The sequence below is a fragment of the Macrobrachium nipponense genome, chromosome 9, assembly GCF_015104395.2.
Source record: "Macrobrachium nipponense isolate FS-2020 chromosome 9, ASM1510439v2, whole genome shotgun sequence".
Classification (NCBI taxonomy): Eukaryota; Metazoa; Arthropoda; class Malacostraca; order Decapoda; family Palaemonidae; genus Macrobrachium; species Macrobrachium nipponense.
Genome location: NC_061110.1, coordinates 90,132,420 through 90,142,354, shown reverse-complemented (window position 1 = coordinate 90,142,354; position 9,935 = coordinate 90,132,420). Strand labels below are relative to the sequence as shown.

Genomic DNA, 9,935 nt, shown 5'->3' with positions numbered 1-9,935 from the left:
TCTTCAAGTAATGTATTTATTGATTTATTAAGTTTGAGCTCCTTGCCATATGCTGGTTGTCTGAATAATTTTTTTTTTTTTTTGGACAACAGGAACCGGTTGAGGTGTTCTGAGTAGAGAGAGAGAGAGAGAGAGGGAGAGAGAGAGCGCATGTGTGTGTGTGGAAGAGAGAAAGAGAGCGCACATTGTTTTTGTGAGAGAGAGAGAGAGAGAGAGAGAGAGAGAGAGAGAGAGAGAGAGAGGAGTGAATGTGTGTGTGCATGAAAGAGAGAGAGAGAGACAGATCTGGATCAGCCCCAGAAGTAAGTATGTCATGCTGATAATTTTGTTTTGTAAAAAAAAAAAAAATAAAAAAAAAAAAATAAAAAGAAAGACAAGACGTAGGTGAATCTTATCATTACTCGTATCTTTTCGTTCGTCGAATCCACGACACTAACGATCGATGAAATATCTGAGCATCCAAAGAGAGGAAAAAATAAAATAAAAAAAAAAAAAAAAAAAAAAAAAAAGAGGTGAAAGCTAAAGATGATTTATCTCTGCCTATAAAACTGTCTTCGTCGGGGGGGGGGGGGGGGGAGGGGGGAGGGGGGGTGGGGGGGGGGGGGGTGGGGGGGGGGGGGGGGGGGGGGGGGGGAGGTGTTGAAATCACTCTAGGAAAAGGACACCACCATTTCACGCCCTCACTGCTTTCATTCCGGAATTGAATCACATCGCAGCGAGAGGTCGGTCTAATTTTGTGACCAGTCATCGAGAAATCGCAATGAGATCGGGCCGAAGGAATTTCCTGCTTAAAAGCTGGTCATGACAAAACTGCCTGACGGGTCTTGATGATGTCCTAAGGCATAGATCTATCTCGGTATTCAGTCTTCTCGCCATTTCTTTTATGTTTACATTCAGTTTAATAACTTTTAGTTTATTCTATGATTTTTCTTGGCCCTTTATGTTGTTTACGTCCCGAGGTCCAGATTTCTTCTTCTTCTTCTTCTTCTTCTTATTATTATTATTATTATTATTATTATTATTATTATTATTATTATTATTATTTCCGATTATTTATCTTTTTTGTTCATTTTCAGTCTTTCACTGACTGGTCGAGATATTCATTCATACGTTTCTGATTATGTAATTGTTTTTTAATTATTTTTTGTAATTAATGAATCACTTGCACTGAATACAACTGACTTATGATGTTATTTATGCTGTATTTGGCTACATTTCTTCCTAAGTAATGTATTTATTGATTTATTAGGTTTGAGGTTCTTGCCATATGCAGCACAATTACTGCTAATAAAATAATAATAATAATAATAATAATAATAATAATAATAATAATAATAATAATAATAATAATTAAAAGTTTTAACAGTATTTGGCTACATTTCTTCAAGTAATGTATTTATTGATTTACTAGGTTCGAGGTTCTTGCCATATGCATCACAATTACTGCTAATAATAATAATAATAAATAATAATAGTTTTAACAGTAAGATTATCACCTTCACCAGAAGGAAAATGCGGTCGAATAAACCACTCGGGCACGTATCAGGCAGTTGCTAACATTTACCGAACTTGCACCTCCTACTGAAGACCGGCTTCACAGCCTAAATACAATAAGTTATACAAGATACACAGGAGGTGCTTGCTCCCAGCATGCTCAATTTAATGATATATATTTTTATATGCCATGTAGCGAAGAAAACCTAGTCATTCGCCGAGGAAAACATGCCAGATGTGACGTTTTGAATATGAAGTTTTAATAAGACATCAATAAAAAAATCTGTCTTTTTCTAAAGCAGTAAAAATGAGGTAAATTTTCAGTGCAAATTCAACCGCTGCTAAAACATAAAATCGATCAGGAAACCACAAAACGATGAACAAAGTTGATTGTAAAAGCAACTCTCTCTCTCTCTCTCTCTGGCCCCATTGTTCTATCTCTTGCTCTGTATCTCACGAAACAGCTCAAATAAAAAATGTATAATCTATTGCTCTATATCTCCCAAACCAACTCAAATAAAAAATATATTCTATTGCTTTATATCTCACAAATCAACTCAAATAAAAAAGATGTATATTCTATTGCTCTATATTTCACAAATCAACTCAAATGAAAAATTATATTCTATTGCTCTATATCTCACAAACCAACTCAAATAAAAAAATTATCTTCTATTGCTCTATATCTCACAAATCAACTCAAAAAAATGTATATGATATTGCTCTATATCTCACAAATCAACTCAAATAAATTTTTTAAAATTCTATTGCTCTATATCTCACAAACCAACTCAAATGAAAAAAATATATTCTGTTGCTCTATATCCCACAAATCAACTCAAATAAAAAGAATTTAATTCTATTGCTCTATATCTCACAAATCAACTCAAATAAAAAGTGAACAATCTCCATGATCGAGATGGACTTGAAAAATCATTAGACATAGAAAAAGGTGTCTTTGTAAACTAAAGGGGTTAGTCATCCAGAATCCAGATGAATTTTGCCTCGGGGGAGCTTCATCAATGTCTTTACATTTACTCTTCCTTAGCCAAGTCATGCACCTCGTATACACACATTACTCAGCGGCAATTTGCAAAAGCTAACAGACTAAAAGTGATAGTACTGGAAAAAATGTTTTTTTGTGTGTGTGTGTGTGGATGGGGCGGGGGGAAAAGGGGGGGGGGGTTACTCATTGAGGAAACAGGTTCTTCAAAGCGTATCTTAGTTTAACCAGACCACTGAGCTGATTAACAGCTCTCCTAGGGTTGGCGAAAAGGATTAATTATTTTTACGTGGCTAGGAACCAACTGGTTACCTAGCAACGGGACCTGCAGCTTATTGTGGGATCTAAACCACATTATATCTAGGGATGAATTTCTAATCGCCAGAAATGAATTCCTCATTGGAAGAGCAGGGAATCGAACTCGCGACTACCGGGTCGGTAGGCGAGCACGCAACCCACTCGTCCAACGAAGAACTTTAGAGGTTCCTTAAAGTCTTTTTTATATCAGTTTGGATAAATAAAGTAAAGTTGATAATGAGATGAAATAAAGGAAATTGATAAATGAATAAAATAGCGTACATGAAATCAATAATGATAATAATCACGATTATGATGTCTAGGAAATAATTCATATTTCATAATTAGATATCGCACAATTACAAAAATGCAAAAACAGCTGAAACAAAAGAACACAATGTAACAATGCGTCCACGTAAAAAAAAAAAATTATATTTCCGATTTTCCAAAAATAAATAAAAATAATAACAATAAATTGATATTTTTGTGCAAAAAAAAAAAAAAAAAAAAATTATGCCATCTCATATTTCATTTATTATTATTATTTTTTTTTTCAGTCAAACCAACTGAGTTTTTTCTTTTCCATTTTTTTTTTTTTTATGGGCAAAACCAACTTCTGAGTTTTATCCTTTCTCCATTTTTTTTACAGGCAGAACCAAACTTCTGAGGTTTTCTTTTTTCCATTTTATTTATTTATTTATTTTTTGTAGTCAGGACCAACTTTCGAGTTTTCCTTTTTTATTTTTTCTCAGTCAGAACCCACGTCTGAGTTTTTCGCTTTTTAATTTTTTTTTTCAGTCAGAACCAACCAATACTTCTGACTTTTTCCCTTTTTAATTTTCTTTTTCGATCAGAACCAAAACTTCTGAGTGTTTCCTTTTTTCATTTTTTTAATTTCTTTTTTGAAAGTCATAACCAACTTCTGAGTTTTTCCCTTCTTTATTTTTTCTTTCCAGTCAAAAGCAACTTCCGAGTTTCGACATGGCCAAGGACTATTGGAAATCGAGGAAATGGAAGTTGTTCCTTTTGTTCATCGTCTTTAGCGACGTCGGGGCATTTCCGGGAGCGAGGTCACCTGAGGTAGGTGTTAATCTTTCCAGACTCAGTCCAGTGATCCTTAATATATATGTTATTTCGCCCCCCCCCCCCCCTTGGTTTTTGTTTAAACGCGTTTGTCTTTCTTGTAAAAGTTTGATTTCTTTGATAACTTGTCCACTCTTCATATAGATGTAGATTGAAGCATGCGCATTTTATAAGTATGCATATGGTCTAACAATCAGTTCCGCAAGTGTTCTTAAACTTAGTATAGCTTCTTCCTCAGCTCTGCCTTCTGTATATCCTTTCTATTAAACAAACCTTCACATGGCATCGACCCAGAACTGCATACATACTCTAGGCGTCATATTCTTCTTTAAATGAATGCATTTATACATACTTGCATGAATGACTCATCGATGTTTTCACGACTCTAATACCATATGATGATTTACTTCGTTAAGACTTACCACCAACACTAAAATAGATATTAATAATGGACTACTTTCTAGATCAAGAAACGGGAGATCTACCGAGAAGGAGTGCTTCCCGCCCAGGGCGGAGTGATACCGGAGTGGGCCTTCACGAATCAACGCCTCAAACACAACATTCACGATACCCTTGGAATAGAAGCTCCTGATGGCTACCTCTTCGTCGTAAGGTGAATGTGTCTACTAATTCCAGAATTTCAGAGCCAAAATTAGACTCAGATTTTGCGTCGGCAATCGATTAGTTTAAATCATTTCAAGCAGTTAGGCCTAGGTTGAAATATGTTCTCCTCTCGATTAGTTTAAAGTCACTTCAAGCAGTTAGGCCTAAGTTGAAATATTTTCTCTTCTCGTTGTAAGCAAGCGATTATAGTAATTTCATTCTCTTGATAAGCAGGGAAACGGACATACGGCCGGGACCTCGTGATCCTGAGGATGAACGCGACATCTTAACCTTGACCAATCATAAGCAACAAGGACAAATCAACTCCAAAGGCGCCATCCCGGTGCGACCACAGGTAAGGAAGGTTGATTGATTTGTGGCTATCAAAACTGGTGTCACAACGTCTATTCTTTTTTAGTAGGTTATTGACGAAAATGGCAATAAGACGGGTTTAATATGGAGTGTAAACAGTTATTTATATTACAGTACACGAATATTCACAATGTACATCAGCCTATAGTTGTAATGTTTGGGTTACAGCTGACAGAATCAATACGTAATGGATCTCTACGTCTGTTTTTGACAGTTGAAAAAAGGCGACTAAAATTCTCTCTTATGGACAAGAAATTTACGAAATTAAAAGGCAAGTGAACGTCGTACGAACTAGATAAAACGATTAGGCCTATTGCAAGAGGACGGGTAATGCTCCATATTAACCTCTTGAACTATTATTTGACGTATTTTTTCCCCTCCCACCTCATTTTACAGCCTACGACTTACTTACTTCGGCGTCCGACGCTGGAGGACCTCTACCCTTCCGAGTACATCGCCAACCACCAAGGACCACCTCTCCTGTTCAAGAGCGCAGCTCACCGCGGTTGGCGCTCGCAACCTTATTCGGAGCAGATCTTCGTCACGTATCCAAGGAGTTCAAAATACTGAACAGTATCAGTGTTTCTCAACGCATAATGTTAGCCAATCATTTTTAACACGGTAGTTGTAGACAAACTACTTGTCCCACAGTTTAATGTTCTGCTCTTTCGGACTGAATAGATACATCCAAATCTAAGAACAGTGTTTTATTTTTGTATTATTGACATCCTTAAGTGAGTGGATGACTCTACTATTTTACTCGTAAGAATAATGTCGCCAACTGATAGCCGGCAGATAAGTATTGTGTGAAAGTTTGCTGACCTTCCATCTGACATGGAATCTCGGCTTCTCGTGCCATGGAGAGTGAGAAAAGTGCTGACATTGTAAAGTTCATTGGAGCAGCTGTTGACGTCACAAAATGAGTGGTCAGGGGGTCAAGATTCTTCCGGAACTTAGATAATTTTATATTTATCAAGCTTCATGTGTCTAAAATAATATCTGAAGAGGGTTGTAATGACAATATTCAAATGGTTATTAGACATTAAATCTTCCTACGAGTGAGTTATCTCACAACTTGAAAACTGAATATAAATACGAAGATTTCTCTAAGGCTTGAAGAATCATGTCCAAATACCACAGAGTCGGTCCCTAAAAGTGATAACCTTTGAACAAGATAAGATATTTTGACACTCAAGCTGATGTTAGGAATCAACTGATACAGGGAGTTAACTTACTGATCTCAACTGGAGCCGGGAAGGAAATTCCTGAGATGTATGCTAGTATTGCATCGGCCCCGTTTTTTTTTTTTTTTTTTTCAATCACCTACATTGTGAGAAAAGTGGAGAGTGTTTATTGAGTGTGGGAAACCTATTGAGATTATTTTCAAGAAAATTCTATGGTTAGTTTTTAAGATATAACGTCCCGTTTTTTTTTTTTTTTTTTTTTTTCTCCAGGAAAGGTCTTCCTACTTCTCGAGTACACCTCGGGAACTCGCAAGCGGGAACACCTCTTCATTACTCTTCATTTTAAAGGGGAACTTCTGGTTAATAGCCATTAAATTTCGTCGAACAGAACTTTTAATAAGCTAAAAAATGAGCCATTGCTCGAATCTGAACGTAATCCCACTTTTTTACAATTTATTTTGAAATTAGCGCCGAGGTACTTCAATGGAGAGCGCCATTTATCCAGGATTCGACTATGTTGCCATCTGGCGTATTAGTACCGATGACGTAGTGTCGCGGTCACCATACAATAACAAGTGCAGCGAAGCATGCGTATGTATTGTATTCGTCCTCGGTATTGTCCTCGGGTTTTAGGTCAATTGTCATTCAAATAGCGTCAATTATGCCAACTTGTATGGCGTTTGGTTGTGCCAATACTTCTGGCAAGTGTCCAAAAGGCATAGCATTACACAGGATTCCCCCAATTGAGAGAAGTGAAGTCGCTGGCTGGTGGCTCTTCAAAGGGAGGATAGTATCAACATCAAAACCTTTCAACGCAAACCGCTGTCTGTTCCGACCATTTCTTGCCAACAGATTTAAAAGATGACATTAGGAGAAGGTTACTAGGTATGGCTATGAAATTTATATATGTTTTGGGAACTTGATATTCCTCTGAACAAACCACGGTACCGACGAAGATAGGGGCGGCCCCACTTGTATGCATTTGAATTGAAATTTAGTCTTGTCAGTCGCCACGTGCGTGGTGTGATGGGGTGAAAAGGCAGTTTTCTAAACGTGTCTGTCCATGAATTGATGAGGGCCTTCACTTAGTCCTTTTTAACTAGTTTTATTAATGGAGTTTTAGAATTTAGGGCCGTATGCCTAACTAGGTCTACTTCAGGCTACTTTATTTACCATTTAAATCATATATATTCAGCTGACAAATACAAACCCTATTATCTGAAGATGCTGTGTCTTCGGAATAGTTCCGCCTGCTGAGCCTACCGCGACATGACGTCACGCATAACATATGAGCCACACATAAATATTTGGCTGCGCCCATGGGGCAATAGAAAATTGGATTGTAAAAAATAAGAAAACGCCCCTTTAAAAAAAAAATGTTTTAACCATGGGTACTTAAAAGGAATAATACTACATATGGAACAGCTAAAATGCAACGAAAGCGCCTCAGTGGCGTGGTTGGTATGGTATTAGCGCCCCACCTCGGTGTCGCGGGTTCGATTCTCGGCCATTCCATTGAGGAGTGAGAGATGTGTATTTCTGGTGATAGAAGTTCACTCTCGACGTGGTTCGGAAGTCACGTAAAGCCGTCGGTCCCATTGCTGAATAACCACTGGTTCCAAGCAACGTCAAAACACCATACAAACACACAAACAAACAATAAAATGCAACCAGAAGTTCTCCTTTAAGTAAATTTGACTTTTGTTTTCCAGAAAGTATTTTTGCGTACTCGCCTTTTGCTGGATTCCGCAGGATCTCTCTTTCCTTTTACATGAAGCACTGAAATACTATATTTCTACTTTTTTTTTCTTTTCAAAGGCAGCTAGCATTGTCAAGTTACAGGCTGTTAACAGCTTCCATAAGAATCTGAGATACATCAGCCATTATAGATAAAGAAAACATGAGCATTATTATTGCATTATACACTTTTCTTTACTTAACCATTAAAAATAAAATAACTGTAAGACTCACTACTAAAAATGGCAGATTTATTTTTTGATAAGACCTGGTTTTGATTTCATTTTCCTGTATATTCTATGAACACGGATTAAACATGTGAGCAACTGCCAGTCATCTTGAAACCAGGTTAAGGCAGAGATAAACGTGTTCACTTCATTCACTCATTAATTGCTGACGTAAATGCTGTTCTTCTATCATCCTTCCGTCATCTTGAATACCTTGAAATATATACCAATTTCCACTGACATTTTCATATGATAAGTTGTATAGCTTTCTGTCACTAAGAAACAGTAACATTCACACGGCAAATACATTGAATGAAATAGAACATTGCTAAAAAATAATTTTGCCTTTTTTAAGCAATAAAGTTCTCTCGTTTTACCTGATACTCATTTGCTTGGAGTAAAGAGTGGATAATTATTAATTTTTTAAAATTGAAGTTTAACAATTCACAAACCATAATTTTCTGATATGAATGATCTCGTTTACCATCTTAATATTATTCATTAGAATGATAGTCTAGGAGATTACATATATATATATTAGATATATATATATATATAATAGATCTATATATAGGGAAGATTATATATATATAGATATATTATATATATATATATATATATATATATATATATATATGTATGTTGTTTGTATGTATGTATGCATCAAATAGGAAGGAAAGTTAAAAGTCCACACGAAACTACTAGTCTTTATTTACAAACACAATGATAATACATAGGAGGTAAAATTCCTACGAACACGCCAACGAGACTTATTTTTTTTTATTTTTTATTATCTAATGCGTCTTAATAATTCTTCCCCGAACGAGTAAAGAAGAGGTTAATCCCGTCCTACCTCTCCGAGTGGACTGACCTCGTCCTCCAACGACAAAACCAGCTCTCTCGAGGAGAAGGTAGACCTAACCTCTTCTTTTCTCTCTCAGGGTCGAGGACGAGCACAATAATGCACAAAACTATGATTTGATCTCTAAGATTCATCAACAATGACGTATAATCCTGAATTTTTATTTTTCTATTATCAAATAACGTTATGTATTCCATGCTTAATCGACTACTTGTTATCACGGCAAAAAACTCTTATAAATATCCCTTGAACTGTTCACTAGAATTTGAAAATGTTCAAACAACGAGTGTCATAAAACTTAACATTCCTCTGCTTTGTCACTGATATAGAGAATTAGTAGAAGAAAAAGAAGAGGAAGAATGATTCGTGATAAGGAAATCATTCTCCCTCCGCGGCGAAGACGAACGAACGAGAGGCGAGATGAAGTACTCACGATCTTCCCTTCGGTTTCCAAATTGCTGGATTCTTCACAACAGAGCTGAGTTGCCACGCGTCGGAGAACGCCCCCGAATGCGTGGAGATCGACTTAAGCCACATATTTTAAGTTAATTGCCCTCATTTTTGTGTCCTTTTCCGCTTTACTTTTTTAACGTTTTCTGAAAGACATCTTCAGGCACTGTCCTCACATGTATAACTATTTCTTTTATAAACTAAAAGTGGCGGTAGACAAAGGGGTGTGTGTGTATATTATAGTATATTTATATAGATCATCTAAGCACAGCTAGAAGCCAATGCCAGATAGCATGTATCGACGACTTGTTATCTAACGGGAAAGACAACTTTCAAGGCCTTTTTGTAAACTTGACACAACTCCTAGCAGTAAACCGTATTGAATCCAAATGATGATAGGGTATCAACCTCTATGATAGCACCGAAATACTATGGGATTACAGTTCTGTGTAGCGTAAAAGATAAAATAAAAAGTTAAAGAAGTGATTTAGGCACACCAATGATAACAGAACTCCTCTGAAAACTAACCGCGGTAGTAGTACTACAGGTGCAGCTGTAAATATCATTACTAGATTTTAAACAAGTTAGTTCTTTAGTATTGTTTCTCACGTAGCTCTTCAGTA

The 9,935-nt window shown here is 36.5% G+C and overlaps 1 long non-coding RNA gene across 1 annotated transcript in view; it reads left to right on the top strand.

Moving 5' to 3' along the window:
- The window catches only part of LOC135217847 (uncharacterized), a 10,984-nt gene extending 5,424 nt beyond the window's left edge, over positions 1–5,560 (top strand). Inside the window, exons 2-5 of the long non-coding RNA XR_010315209.1 lie at positions 3,751–3,874; positions 4,342–4,490; positions 4,715–4,835; positions 5,249–5,560. This is a non-coding gene — a long non-coding RNA (uncharacterized LOC135217847). The remainder of the gene's footprint in view (positions 1–3,750; positions 3,875–4,341; positions 4,491–4,714; positions 4,836–5,248) is intronic.
- The last annotated feature ends 4,375 nt before the right edge of the window (positions 5,561–9,935 follow it).